The 16,163-nt window shown below is 40.9% G+C and overlaps 1 protein-coding gene across 1 annotated transcript in view; it reads right to left on the bottom strand.

Annotated features, from left to right (window-relative positions):
* Positions 1–15,057, bottom strand: part of LOC145510104 (uncharacterized) — a 38,557-nt gene extending 23,500 nt beyond the window's left edge. The window contains exons 1-2 of the mRNA XM_081500444.1: positions 14,977–15,057; positions 984–1,067 (exon numbers count right to left, since the gene is read on the bottom strand). The gene's annotated coding sequence lies outside the window, so the exon portion shown is untranslated. The remainder of the gene's footprint in view (positions 1–983; positions 1,068–14,976) is intronic.
* Positions 15,058–16,163: the final 1,106 nt, after the last annotated feature.

Here is a 16,163-nt window from a genome sequence, read left to right on the forward strand (position 1 = left end):
AAACTGACTTCTGGCATTAAAAAGAAAGCAGAGTAAAGGTTTTACTGAGTATTTAGTACATGCTAGACTCTGTTCCAAGTAATCTATATGCATTCTCTCATTTAATCCACAGAAAGAGACACAGACTTGGGGTTTCATTATGCTCATTTGACCAGTGAGGAAGCCAAGGCCCAGAGAGATTAAGGAACATTCCCAAAGTCACACAGCAGACAAGAGGCACAATTTAAACCCAGGCAGTAGACATCAGAATGCACACATGAGCCACTCTATTTCACTGTCCCCCTATATTCTACTATCCAGGCATTGATTTATTTACCTCATAGATGTCTGTTTTCCTCTGCTTAATTATAAGCTCCACTAAGGTAACAGCTACCCTTTGTAAGCTTACTAGCTAGCCAGGCGCTCAATCTAAATTTTTATATGTGTGAGGTTACACAACAGAGGCCAGAGACCCCCAGGAGAAAATAGTACAGCTGATAATCAAGCCCAGGCAGTCCCCTCTAGCAACTTCAAGGCTGTGGATTATTTTCAGGGTATTCTCTGCCCCTGGGCCCTAGTAAATACCTAAATAAGTCTGGCTAGAGGGAGGAAAGGACAAATGAATGAAAGAACGCTCCCTCCACTATACAGAGTCATGGGGTCAAGTGAGTACACCCTCTGGGGCTTAAAGGAAGAAGGCCAGTGTGTTTGGAATTGGGATGAGATAGCCGAGCTTCACCCAGCCTAGAGTGGACAGGCAGGTATTCTAGAGATGATCTACCATGGAGAACTGGACAAACGAATCCAAATCAATGGGTCTCTCAAATCCACAGGGAGGAAGTAGCCACAAACACAATCTTGACACCCAGTGTGTCCCAGGTGGGCTTCGTGGCACACAGGACCCAACCACTTTTTCTAGTCATCTGACTCAATGACACACTATTCAGTGTTTCCCCGCAATCTGAGTGGTAAGAAAAGAAAAACCAAGAACCACACTCAAATACCTTTGCATGTGAGCAGGGCAGTGTCTCCAGAAGTTGCCTCTGTGCTTCTCTGAGAGGTACTGGGGAGCAGGATACTTATTGATTCTGGAAGAGAAAAAAGTTTGAAAAAGGCAGCTTAAAGTCGGTATTTGTGCAAAGTGGTTGGATTTGAGGCTGTTTTTATAGTTGTCTCTCTACTTTTTTTGTGGCTCAGCTGGTAAAGAATCTGCCTTCAATGCAGGAGACCTGGGTTCCATCCTTGGGTTGGGAAGATTCCCTGGAGAAGGGAAAGTCTACCCACTCCAGTATTGTGGCCTAGAGAATTCCATGGACTGTATAGTCCGTGGGGTCACAAAGAGTCAGACTGAATGACTTTCACTCTACTTTTCTATGTTTATTCCAGTATTTTTTTAGGATTGTAAGTAATTTTTAGAAATTAAGGGAAAAACTGAAATGTTGTATCCTAAGATGATTAATGGCTTCCCTGGAGCTCAGCTGGTAAAGAGTCTGCCTGTAATGAAGGAGATCACAGTTTGATTCCTGGGTCAGGAAGATCCGCTGGAGAAGAGATAGGCTATCCAGTCTAGTATTCTTGGGCTTCCCTGGTGACTCAGCTGGTAAAGAAACCACCTGCAATGTGGGAGACCTGGGTGTGATTCCTGGGTTGAGAAGATCCCCTGGAGAAGGGAACAGCTACCCACTCCAGTATTCTGGCCTGGAGAATTCCATGGACTGTATAGTCCATGGGGTTGCAAAGAGTCAGACATGACTGAGCGACTTTCACACAAGATGACTGAAGACCAAAGTTGTAAAACATACATATAAAAATTGGTTGGGCTTTCCGAGTGGCTCAGTGATAAAAAATCTGCCTACCAATGCAGAAGACACAGGTTCAATCCCTGACCCAGGAAGTTCCCACATGCTGCAGAGCAACGAGGTCCATGTGCCATAACTACTGAAGCTCACACACCCTAGAGCCTGTGCTTTGCAACAAGAGCTGCTAAGTCACTTCAGTCGTGTCTGACTCTGTGCGACCCCATAGATGGCAGCCCACCAGGCTCTGCCATCCCTGGGATTCTCCAGGCAAGAATACTGGAGTGGGTTGCCATTTCCTTCTCCAGTGCATGAAAGGGAAAAGTGAAAGTGAAGTTGCTCAGTCGTGTCCGACTCTTAGCTACCCCATGGACTGCAGCCTACCAGGCTCCTCCACCTATGGGATTTTCCAGGCAAGAGTACTGGAGTGGGGTGCCATTGCCTTCTCTGTTGCAACAAGAGAAACCACCTCAATAGGAAGCCTCTGCACTACAACTATAGGGTGTTCAGCTCAGAGAAACTAGAGAAAAGTCTGTGCAGCAATGAAGACTCAGAACAGCCAAAAATAAGTAAATAAATAAATGAAATTATTTTTTAAAAAATCGGAGTGAGTATACTTTATTAAAAAAAAATGGCTTAGGGTTCAGGGATATTAGGTGACTACTTAGAGTATAATGGAATTACCCAATTCAATACTGTAAAGTTGTTTTTATTAATCCAGACCTTATTGAGGCAGTTGAAATGCTAAGCCTTCAAATTATTATGCATCTTTTCTAATATTTTTACCACAGAGGCAGAGGTTGAAACATGGTGGAAGCTTTGATAAACCTCCATAATTAATGGAGTTAGTAATTCAGTGAGAGTTCCAAGAAAGATTCAACAGCGAGGGAGGGAGGGAAAAAAGGAAGGAAGGAAGGAAAAGAGAGAGAATTAAAGGTAGAAGTAGTTCATCAAGGGTCATTAAAGGCATCTGGAGAACTTTCCTCAATCTTTCATGCCTAAGCACAGACTTGAGCCCTGTCAGGATGGTACAAGTGTCTGACCCAGGGGGACATTTTCTGGTTCTTAAGTGTCTCCAAGACTCGTGGGATGTTGACTGGAAAAGCAAAAATGCTGACTTTTCAGAAACACAAAGGAAAAAAAGATAGCAACAAAAAAGTAAATCATAAAACAATGAAAAGAAAAAATTTAATGAAACTATAAATATACCCTCACACAGAATTATGGAATGCACTGGGTATTCCATAACAACCCCTTGTTACTCCTACCCATAAATTCATTTGTTGAAGCTCTAACACCTAGTAGCTTGAATGTGACTGTATTTGGAGATACCTTAATAAAGAGGTAATTAAGGTAAAATGACGTTGTATGAATGGGCCCTGATCGAATATGACTGGTGCTCTTACAAAAAGACGATGTTAGAATACAAACACACAGAGGAAGAGCACCTTAAGGCATAGAGAGAAGAGTGTTATACAAGTCCAGGAAAAAGGCCTTGGAAGAAACCAACCCTGATGAAACCTTGATCTCAGACTTCTAGCCTCCAGAATTGTGAGAAAATAAACTTTTGTTATTTAAGCTACCCAGTCTGTGGTGTTTGTTATGAGAGCCCTGGCAAAGACCACAAACACACACACACACACACACACACACACACAGATATATAGACCCTAGAGCAAATTGCTGGGCTGCCCCATTCAGTAGGAGAACCCTCTGCCAAGGGATCCAAGGTACACCTGAGCAGCAGAAGGGAAAGAATGGCCAGGAGAGCCAGGTACATGCAGTGAGGATGGGCCCTTCAGTGGAAGGCTCAAGGGTCAGCAGGATCATGTCTTCCTCAGGAAGCGAGCTCGGTGTTATCAGAGAGCACATGGAGGCCGTGGTTGTTTTAACAGCAGTGTTTCTCATCTGGAGTAGTGGTGAGGTTGTGAAGTCAGGTGTAGTTATGACTGTTGATGGAAGTACAGTTGTGGGTGTTGTCACAGCAGTGGTATGGGTGGTGGTGGTATTGGCTGGGTGGCAGATGGTTGTTGATTGTGTAGTTGTGGGGGCTGTTACCAATAGAAGATACGTCTGGTACCAAATGGAGATGGAGGAAGACGAAAACACTACAGGAATAGCCAGCATATGTCCATTTCTCTGTGTTTCTGCAGCCTCACCTAACCGGGATCATTAAAATGCTCATGAAAACTGGATTTGTTTACTCTAGTCTTGGTCTTTCTAACCTGTACATCACACAGTAGCTAGAGTAATCTTTGAAAATGAGAAATTATTATGTAATGTCTGCTTCTTCTAGTACATTCTTACCTCCATGAGAGAAAAGCTGGAATTTATGCTGTTTTCTGCTACAAATCTAATACCTACCACAGTGTCCTGTATGTAGTAGGTGCTGTGTGTATGCTCAGTGATACAAAACCATCCCATAAAAAGTATGTTCAAACATTTCAGTCAAATAAAATGAATAAGTTCTATAAATGAGCTGTACATATTGTACACACAGTTAGCTAAAGTATATTTTACACTTGAAAAAGTGTAAAGTGGGCAGAAGACATTCTAGGTGTTGTTTCCACAATAAAAATCTAAATCTAAAAAACAGTTCAAAGATCACAATATAAGGTGAAAATATAGACTCTTTCAGATTAAAGATTGGGTTGTGCCCAAATCACTCATTCCTTAAACATCTGAATTTGGATTCATTTGCAACAGTTATTCTACACATACCACCCTCTCATAAATATTCCAAATTTTCATTGACTCTAATGGACCAGAAAGACAGTATTAATTTCAAATAAACATAAATGATCTCAAAGAGTATTAGGATCAACCTGTATTTTATAAAATAATATCAATAGCTGGTTATACCAGGCTTGAAAAGCAAAGACTTGGATTGGCATCATTATTTTCCACAAATCCAAATAATACCTTCTGTCTCACAAAGTTGCTCTGGGAGAAACATACACTAATGCTTGTAAAAGTTCTCTAATTAGGAGCATCCACATTAGTTCTTCTCAAATTTTAGAGTACATGAGAATCCCCTGAGAAAATTTTTATGCATATGGCTGGTGAGACCCTGCCTTCTGAAATGCCAGTACAGTTAGGGAACAGAGCCCAGGAATCCTCAGTCCCTGGTGCAGACTGATTTGGCACCATTTATCATTTAAAAGAATTTTCAGCTCTGATACTTGATGAGTCTGAGTGGTCATTGTCTGAGTGACCACTGAGTGACAGTGAGAAAACACTCACTGTCTTCTAAAATAGTCATTTTGAACAAGTCACTTGCCTTCTTCAAGTAGGGTTGAAGCCAGAAACGAGGTATTAGCAACTATCAGCATCATCAAACCCTCCACACCTCGAGTCCACAGGACAAGATAAGACCAGGAAAGAACAGTGATAAAGACAGTGACAGGAATTGCTTGCATTCTATTAACTCCCACAAGGTATCTAGGGGGAGAGGTGGTTAAATGAATAATTACTACAGGGTGACAAGTTCTTTGACTTCCCTGGTGGCTCAGATGGTAAAGCGTCTGCCTACGATGTGGGCAGACTCCAGGGAGGAGAGGACATAATAGTGGAAACAATTAAACCAGTTTGGCAGTATAGGTGGACAGGAAAAGCCTGATGCAGATGGGGACCTGAGGATGCATGGAGTCATAGAGGAAAGAAAGGAACAAAGAACAGTAGGACAAAGGCTTGTTTTCCCTGGAATACAGATACTTTCTCATGCAGCATTTTTGAAAGAGTCATGTGCAGAAACTGAACTATTAAAACTTCAAGGGGCATTAGATACTGTCATGGATTTTTAAAACTGCTTTTCCAGGTCTCTCCTTTCCTACCTGGAAGGGCCATAGTCATCAGTGTCAAAGGATAATAACCAAAATGCAACTTCACCTCAGCCCAGAGCATCCTTCTCTGTACCATCAGGATGTGAAGGTCTATACTGGTCCACACTGAGTATATACATTTGCATTATCCAAAACCTGGAAACAATTTTCAGAAAAGGTAAATTTCACCTTGATGTTACCAAAAGGTTATGTCCAGCTGTACACCGCTGAAAAGCCAGTAAACAGGCTAGGTTGGTGGAAAGGAAAGCTTGCTCTATTTCAGATGCCAGCAACTGTGGGGAGGGTGGCAGACATCTGTCCAAAGGATGACTCCCCACCCTGACAAGCAGGAGGTGAGAGCTTTATAGACAGAATTGGGGGTGGGGGGGAATTACATGCAGAAACAGCAGTCATCTCTAACAGTCATCTTCAAAAGGGTCATCAGTGGTCTGATTAGCATCATCTTGGTTGTTTTAGGTAGAGTTAATCTTCAGTTCCAGGGTGCACTTGTTCCCATTTCTTTGAGATCAGTTCTCAAAATTGTGGCAGCTCAATTCCTGGGTACACTCTGGTCATCATGTAGTTAATTTCTCTACCTGGTGTTTTGGTATCTGTATGAGAGCTCACAGGATATGGCTCAGAATATTATCTATAGCCCTTGAGAAAGAACTAAAGGTCCTTGATTATGCTTAATGAATACATTATTATTATTTAGTCTCTATTTAGTCTCTTAAGACTCTTGAGAGTCCCTTGGATTACAAGGAGATCCAACCAGTCCATTCTAAAGGAAATCAGTCCTGAATATTCATTGGAAGGACTGATGCTGAGGCTGAAACTCCAATACTTTGGCCACCTGATGTGAAGAACTGACTCACTGGAAAAGACCCTGATGCTGGGAAAGATTGAAGGCAGGAGGAGAAGGGGATGGCAGAGGATGAGATGGTTGGATGGCATCACCAACTCAATGGATATGAATTTGAGCAAGCTCCGGGAGTTGGTGATGGACAGGGAAGCCTGGGGTGCTGCAGTCCATGGGGTTGCAAAGAGTCTGATACGACTGAGTGACTGAACTGAACTGAGACTGTTTTCCTTTGTTTCAGCATTTCTCACTTCTCTGATTAAACTGATTCTTTGACTAAAATTTTCCACAGGCAAAAGGCAGGCAGAGAATATGGTTGGGGGGGGCGGGGAGGGGGGCAACAAGGACCATATGGTCCTGCTCCACGTCACTGATGCGTGAACTCCAGCAAAATAAAATAAACCAAGAAGCAAACAAAAACTCCCCAAAATAAAGAGAATAATAAACTGAATGTAATCTCTGAATAAACACTCAGATACTGAGCATATAAATCAGTTAAAGCAAGAATTCAATCTCAGTATCATTCAGTGCTTTATTTGGACCATTCAGTTTATTCAGAGATTACATCTTCCAGGTTCCTAGGAATGAGGTAGGAAAGGACTCCACAGTTGAGTGAGCAGTGGAAATATTTTCTCTGAATCCCTCTATTTTCATCACTTTCTCCCTCTGCTCTGGCATCTCTGAGTCCCATGCCTCACCCAAGATTTGTACTTTCAATAATATTTCAGTGTGAGAAATACACGGTTTAAGGCTCATTTGGGTGGTTATAATTAAACGAGATTTTTAGAAAATATTCTAAAGCATTTGTGTATCCTTATAGTCCCTTTTGCATGCCCCTCAACAACATCAGGCTTCCATGGTTCAGATGGTAAACAATCTGCCTGCAATGTAGAAGACCTGAGTTCAGTTCCTAGGGGAAGATTCCCTGGAGAAGTGAATGGTTACCCATTCAAGTATTCTTGCCTGGAGAATTCCATGGACAGAGGAGCCTATATGCTACAGTCCATGGGGTCACAAAGAGTCGAAAATGACTGAGTAACTAGAGGGCTTCTCTGGTGGCTCAGATGGTAAAGAACTCATCTGCAATGCAGGAGACCCAGGTTCAATCCCTGGGTCTGGAAGATCCTCTGGAGAAGGGAATGGCTAACATGACTGAGGGACTAACACACTTTCAACAATATTAACCAAATGGGCTTCCCTCATAGCTCAGCTGATAAAGAATCTGCCTGCAATTTAGGAGACCCAGGTTAGATCCCTGGGTCAGGAAGGTCCCCTGGAGAAGGAAATGGCAACGCACTCCTGTAGTCTTGCTAGAGAATCCCATGGACAGAGGAGCCTGGCAGGCTAAAGTCAATTGGGTCACAAGAGTCCAAGAGACCAAGAGCCTGACACAACGTAATGACTAAACCACCACCCCTTCAATAAAGTCATCAGAGAATGATTCTCAGTACCTCTCCTAATTAGTTTTCAAGATATAAATAGACAACAAAGGTTCTCCAAATGTTTCAGGAAAGTGATAGAAAAATGAGAGACAGTAGAAGTTCAGTTCAGTCGCTCAGTCGTGTCTGACTCTTTACGACCCCATGAACCGCAGCACGCCAGGCCTCCCTGTCCATCACCAACTCCTGGAGTCTACCCAAACCCACGTCCATTGAGTTGGTGATGCCATCCAGCCATCTCATCCTCTGTCGTCCCCTTCTCCTCCTGCCCTCAATCTTTCCCACCATCAGGGTCTTTTCAAATGAGTCAGCTCTTCGCGTGAGGTGGCCAAAGTACTGGAGTTTCAGCTTCAACATTAGTCCTTCCAATGAACACCCAGGACTGATCTCCTTTAGGATGGACTGGCTGGATCTCCTTGCAGTCCAAGGGACTCTCATGAGTTCTTCAACACCACAGTTCAAAAGCATCAATTCTGCGGCGCTCAGCTTTCTTCACCGTCCAACTCTCACATCCATACATAACCACTGGAAAAACCATACCCTTGACTAGATGGACCTTTGCTGACAAAATATGTCTCTGTTTCTTAATATGCTATCTAAGTTGGTCATAACTTTCCTTCCAAGGAATAAGCGTCTTTTAACTTCATGGCTGCAATCATCATCTGCAGTGATTTTGGATCCCAGAAAAATAAAGTCAGTCACTGTTTCTACTGTTTCCCCATCTATTTGCCATGAAGTGATGAGACCAGATGCCATGATCTTAGTTTCTGAATGTTAAGCTTTAAGCCAACTTTTTCACTCTCCTCTTTCACTTTCATCAAGAGGCTCTTTAGTTCTTCTTCACTTTCTGCCATAAGGGTGGTGTCATCTGCATATCTGAAGTTATTGATATTTCTCTCGGCAATCTTGATTCCAGCTTGTGTTTCCTCCAGCCTGGCATTTCTCATGATGTACACTGCATATAAGTTAAATAAGCAGGGTGACAATATACAGTCTTGACCTACTCCTTTTCCTATTTGGAACCAGTCTGTTGTTCCATGTCAAGTTCTAACTGTTGCTTCCTGATCTGCATACAGGTTTCTCAAGAGGCAGGTCAGGTGGTCTGGAATTCCCATCTCTTTCAGAATTTTCCACAGTTTATTGTGATCCACACAGTCAAAGGCTTTGGCATAGTCAATAAAGAGGAAATAAATGTTTTTCTAGAACTCTCTTGCTTTTTCCATGATCCAGTGGACATTGGCAATTTGATCTCTGGTTCCTCTGCCTTTTCTAAAAACAGCTTGAACATCTGGAAGTTCACAGTTCACATATTGCTGAAGCCTGGCTTGGAGAATTTTGAGCATTACTTTACTAGCATGTGAGATGAGTGCAGTTGTGCAGTAGTTTGAGCATTCTTTGGCATTGCCTTTCTTTGGGATTGGAATAAAAGCTGACCTTTTCCAGTCCTATGGCCACTGTTGAGTTTTCCAAATTTGCTGACATATTGAGTGCAGCACTTTCACAGCATCATCTTTGAGGATTTGAAATAGCTCAACTGGAATCCCATCACCCCCACTAGCTTTGTTCAAAGTGATGATTCCTAAGACCCACTTGACTTCACATTCCAGGATGTTTGGCTCTAGGTGAGTGTGAGTGATCACACCATCATGATTATTTGGGTTGTGAAGCTCTTTTTTGTACAGTTCTTCTGTGTATTCTTGCCTCCTCTTCTTCTGCTTCTGTTAGGTCCCTACCATTTCTGTCCTTTATTGAGCCCATATTTGCATGAAATGTTCCCTTGGTATCTCTAATTTTCTTGAAGAGATCTCTAGTCTTTCCCATTCTATGAGAGTAGAAGAAAATAAGCAAACAAGCAAATTAATAAACAAACAAACAAAAAAACCCAAATGAGTATCACCCAAGAAAAAAAGGAGGAAACAGAAAAACTTTTAAAAATAAAACTCAGAGAAAAATAAGAGCTCTTAGAAATTAAGATTATACTTACTCCAAAATTTTATGACAGGCTTTGAAAAATAACATTGAGGAAATTTTCTAAAAAATACATCTACAAAGTCAAATGGCTGGGTGTAATTTCAGAATATTAAAACAGAAAATAGAGAGGAAGAAACTATTAATTCTTATACTCAAAAAAAAAAAAAAAAGAGTCTCCAGATTGGGAGGGCCACCAAATGTTAAACTTCATGAATAAAAAGATCCCCACAGAAAATAGCACATTATCATGAAATATAAGTATATTAGACATAAGGAGAAGATATTAAGACTCTGGTGTGAAAACAAACAAAAAGATACTACACTGAAAGGACATAGAGTCAGAATGGCATTGGTCTTCTAAATAGACAAGCTAGAAAATAATTCAGGGATGCTTTCAGAATTCGTGGGAGAAATGGTGGTCATGATAATAAAAATTCTGACTACAGGTTTAATACAAAATTGTAACCTGATGACATTGCGAAAATGGGCAGACAGAAAGTAGGGTGGTGGTGGCAGAGAGTCAAATCCTATCTGCCCTTATAGGATGCCACTAGTTAATGTCCAAATTGACTAAAAATACCAACGTAAGCATATTATTACTAAAATGGAGGGAAAAATCAGAGAAACCTAAAGATTTAAAATTTTATGAAAAGAAATAGGAAAACAATTTATTATATTTTTTTATTAGTAAGCCTTAAAAAATTTAGGGTAAGTTATTTATGTTATTTTTAACACCTTTTTTAAATGGAAATATTGAGCATACTTAGCACCTAGATCTTAGTTTCCAACGTTGCCCTCCAACAAGAGGAAATAGGGCACCTTGGAAAAATGGCTGATTCTGGGACTGAGGTAAATACTTGAGATGAGTTTAGAGCATCTTGCAATGCTAGGAAGTATGGAATGTTGGGGGAAATCCATAATTTAACAGTAGGATTATTAAAGGGACAGAGGAGACAACAGAAAGAGCTCCCAATGATCAGAGCTGGAACAATCTGAACAACAAAAAATAAAGTAGTACTGGATTATAACCCAAAGTAGACAATAAATCCTATGATTCCATACCGACACAATAAATAATTAGATCAATATATACATTGGAGAGAAGAGACAAATCTTCACAGAATTCTAAATAATTGATATAGATACTCCCTCCCCAAGGAGGTGAAGCAAAACTCCCCTCCTCAAGTGTGGGCAGGACACGGTAATTTTCTTCCCTAAAAATACAGAATGGAGAGGGAGAGAAAAAGGCTAACTTTACAGTGGAGAAACCTGGCAAACACTGCCTGAATCAGGCAGTCAAGATCAGTGTCAACAGAGATAAGTCATGGGGATAGCTTGAGAGATGTGAGGTAAGTGGAGCTTTAACTCTGCAGCCTCCTCCCAGAACCCACAACCTAAGTCTAGATACAAGGAAACCCTCAGACACAACCAAATTGAGGGGTGTTCTGCAAAGGACTTGTCAAGGTCATCAAAAATAAGGAAGGTCTAAAGAACTTACAGCTAAGAGGAACCTATGAAAATATGATGACTGAATGCAATGTGGTAGTCTGAATGGAATCCTGGAAGAGAAAAAGACCATTAGGTAAAAACTAAGGAAATCTTTGGACTTTGGGTAATAATAATTATCAATGTTCATTCAATAACTGTCACAAATAACCACACTTATGGAAGATATTAACAATAGGGGAAACTAGGTATTGGGTATATGGGAACTCCCTGCACACTCTTCAGAAGTTTTCTGTGAACCTCAAGCTGTTCTAAAATACATTAAGTTTATTTTTAAAGAAGTACATATACCTTTGTTTTAGACATGAAAATGTTAATAGTAATTTGGTATCTGGAAGGGGTCACACACTGGAAACATGGACTAAGCTTCGCTGTCTTCTCTTCCGAAGATAAGGTCAGTGGACAGACTTCAGGGAATTCACAAATATCCTAATACTGGAAGGTTAGTTCATATCATTGTACAAAAGTCTACTATTTTGGGGAGGGGCGTAGTAGTCCTAGATGCTTCGTGTGTTTGCCACTTTCTCTCTGTGCATATGCAGTTTGCTTCTAGAGAACCGATTCTCCCTTTTTATCTGTCAACAAAGTTTAGCTGGCATTGATTTCATTTGTGGTGATTGGCTCAAGGATGGAGAGGTAACCCAAACAAAGGCAAGGATACACAGTCTTCTCACATTTACAGGAGCATTTGAGAAACAGGGACTTTCCCTGTTTTTCACTGGGCTTTGAACTCTATGGACATGAGCCTGAAACCAGCGTTGGTCATTGTGTCAGCAATGGGTGAAGTATGCCTACAAAAGAACCATTCAGGGAGAAGGCAAGTGGAGACATAGAGAAACCCCGGATCTCTATGTCTCCACTTGGTTTGAGCCCCTGCAACAAGGTCTACCAATTGTACCAATACATTCCCTTCCAGGTTCAGCATTGTTTTGAGTCTTCTATCGTTTGGAATCAAAAGACCCCAAGTCTAAACCTAGAAGGGCATCTACATGTGGTGATTTGGCTGGATGACTAAAGTTTTCCCAGTCTTAAGAATTTAACTATTATCTGGTCCAATAACCTGCTTCACTAAACACCTTGCTTGTTGGTTTAGTCGCTAAGTAGTGAGGGACTCTTTCGCAACCCCATGGACTGTAGGCCGCCAGGTTCCTCTGTCCATGGGATTTCCCAGGAAAGAATACTGGAGGAGATTGCCATTTCCTTCTCCAGGGTATCTTCCTGGTCCAAGGATCAAACCCATGTCTCCTGCACTGGCAGGCAGATTCTTTACCATTGAGCCACCTGGGAAGTCCCTCACTCAACACCTGATTTGCACCAACTATTGTCATCTATTTTACTTTAGGCATGTGGGAATTCTTCTAGGTTCTGGGCACTTGGAGTAAAGACATAGATTTTTTATACTTAAGGACCTGAAAGTTTCAAAACTTTAAGCAGAGGCAGTATTATCAGGTCCCATTTTAAAGACAAGGTCCTGAAGGACACAGACAAGTCTTTTAAGTAATAGTAGAAAATAGAATACAAGTTTTTGGATAAATGGGTCTTTCTGGTAGCCAGTAATTTCTCTCTGGTTAAATGTAATCCCACTCATTCGTTTTTATTTGTTTGTTTCCTCATCAGTTATCGTGAGGGTCGGCAAACTGTGGACCATGGACCACATCCAACTTTATAAATAAAGTTTTACTGCAACACAACCATGCCCATGTGTTTATTTATTGTCTGTGGCTGCTTTCAAACTGCAATGGCAGAGTTGAATAAATGTGACAGATGCAGTATGATCCACACAAACAAAATGTTTACTATCTGGTCTTAGCAGTAAAGAATTATCAACCTCTGAACTGTATATTGAGTTTCTGCTTTGTGCCAGGCTGCAGAGTTACCCAGATGTTCTTGTCTTCAATAAGCTCACAGGCTAGTGCTTCCTAGTGGGAGACAAGCAAGTTAACAGACAACAGAGCACACTGTGATAAGATGTGACAGGGAAAGGACAGAACACTGGGAGTGGTAGGAAAGAATGCTTGCCCCGTCTTAAAGGTGGAAGGAGAGAGTAAAGGTCACTCTCTAAGTCTACAACTAAGGAACATTGGAGAGGATTGGGGTGGGATAGAAGGAATTTCAGGCAGAGGAGATTATCAGTGGTGATAGCTGCAAGGCACTTCGGATTAACATGAATTTCAGGTTTTCATGGGTTTTTTGTTATTTAAACTCTTTAAATGTGTATATCATTGTATCAAAAAATAAAAATATTCTCTCCAAAAATAACTTTAAAAAACAGGGCTAACAATGAGACAATGTAACAACCCAAGGATTTTGAGTGATGTGTGTGTGTGTGTGTGTGTGTGTGTGTGTGTGTGTGTGTTTCACTATGGCTAGACTTGAAATCAGGTGGAAAAAGAAGTCCCAAGTGAGGAGGCTAGAACACAGGTTGAGTCAGATTAATAAGGCCCTAAAAAGTCACATGAAGGGGTATGGGCACTGTCATGAGAGAAACGCATTTTTTTTTTATATTGAAGTATAATTGATTTCAATCCTTTGTGTATGATCATTGAATATGAAAGTAAAAGTTATTTTAAAAAAAAGAACTTTATAATTGGGAGCATTTTCAAGAACTAACTAGTTATAAGATTGGTAGTTGGCTTCCATCTTGTACAGTAAGACTTTTGAGATCAGGAAATTATTTAACCTGACAAGGGGGCTATTTTCATGGGCTCTCTTAGTGGGAGGAGAAGGCTAGCCTCTCCTGCTTATTGTCAACCATGAGGATTCCCTCAGTAAGCTTCCTCTCATCTATGACACTTCCATTAGCTTCTGAGCTTTCTGGGAATTCCTGTAGGATGGGAAGTCTGGGAAGTCAGACAGCCTGGATTCCATCTTGAACACATTTGAGCTGTGTGGCCATGAGCAATTTCCTTAACTTCTCTGTGCACAATTACCCCTCTATATAATATTATATAATGCATGGTATTATATATTGCATGCATGCTCAGTTGCCCAGTTGTGCCCGACTCTTAGCAATCCCATGGACTGCAGCCCAACAGGCTCCTCTGTCCGTGAAATTTCCAGGCAAGAATAATGGAACAGTTTGCAATTTCCTACGACGGGTGAACTTCCTGACCCAGGGATCAAAGCCATGTCTCCGGCATTGGCAGGCAGATTTTTTTTTATCACTGAGCTACCAGGAAAGCCCACTATATAGTATTAAGTATTATATAATATTACCTACATCTTGGATTGCTGTTGAGTACTAAATGAGATGGCCCATGGAAAGCATGTAGCAGAGAACTAGGCCAATGGTAAGCACCTAACAAATGTTACTTACTATTCAAGTAGCTGCTATTGAGGTAGTGTTAAAAGAGCAGAGAAGACAGTATGATCTGTTGCAGTGGATATTCTGTTACTGCCTGCTCAACAGCCATTCCTTTGTGGAACCAACCCTTCCTCAAACTGTGCAGAGCCAGTCCAGCATCTGAGCAGGTGGGTACAACCAGTCACTTTACTATTCCTTTGTAGTGATTGCAAAGAAAATAGACTCATTTATTTGGAGACGCTAGTTAAGAAACATGGAGAATCATAAATCTTGGAAAGAAAAGGAAAGGTCAATGATTTACCATCTGTCTGAAGTTTGATGCTTGTGGTCAAGCCTGTGCTTGCATACTTTCTTCCAAGCAGTCCTTTCTACTTCTAATCAGCTGTAATTGTTAGGCAAATGGAAAGGAAGTAACAGTCAGTTACAGCTATGTGCCAGGTACTGTGTTCTTAGTATATAATCTTAACCACAAACCTGGAAAGAAGCATTACCTTTTACACAATAAGTGCAAGGAAAGAGGGACTGCAAGTGTTAAAAATATAACTCACAATATAACTTCTGTTGTCTAGTGTATTAGCTAGTGCCTATTTAAGGACAAGGACAGTGAGTCATTCATATTGCCCTGCTGCTGCTGCTAAGTTGCTTCAGTCATGTCTGACTCTCTGTGACTCCATTGACTACAGCCCACCAAGGTCCCCCGTCCTTGGGATTCTCCGGGCAAGAACACTGGAGTGGGTTGCCATTTCCTTCTCCAATGCATGAAAGTGAAAAATGAGAGTGAAGTCGCTCAGTCATGTCCGACTTTTAGCAACCCCGTGGACTGCAGCCTAGCAGGCTCCTCTGTCCATGGGATTTTCCAGGCAAGAGTACTGGAGTGGGGTGCCATTTCCCACTCTGTCCATATACAGACTCATACCTAAATGCCCATAGCATTATTCTTAGTATCCAAACACTGGAATGTTCATACATTCTAAAATGTCAATCTGCAGTAAAAAAAAAAAAAAAAAAAAAGACAAACTAACAATATATGCAACACAAATCTCAAAAATATTATACTGGGTGAAAAATCTAGAGCAAAAAAAGAGCAAAACCACATGACAGACAGTAAATCACTAGATCAGTAGTGGATCAGTCAAAGCTGGAAGTAAAGAGAAGGCATGGAAATTGCACAGAGGTGTAGGGGAATTCACGAGTGCTGTAATTGTTGGCATCTTGAATATGATGGTGTTTACATAATCGTACACATTTGCCAATATTATATACACTTAAAATGAGTGAATCTTATTGTATATAAATTGTACCTCAATAAAGCACACAACAAAACTTAAAAAAAATACTATCCAATAAAGTATGTGAAATATATTATAAAATATAAAGTTCTATAGAAATGTAAGGAATTTTCCTTCAGGGTATTTCTTTTAAAACTAAACAAAGTAAAACTAAGCAAACTTGGAATGCATTCAGCTAATGACAACTTCCCTTTGATAA

This window comes from Giraffa tippelskirchi, chromosome 6, assembly GCF_054371585.1.
Source record: "Giraffa tippelskirchi isolate mGirTip1 chromosome 6, T2T-mGirTip1v1.2.pri, whole genome shotgun sequence".
In the NCBI taxonomy this organism is placed as follows: domain Eukaryota; kingdom Metazoa; phylum Chordata; class Mammalia; order Artiodactyla; family Giraffidae; genus Giraffa; species Giraffa tippelskirchi.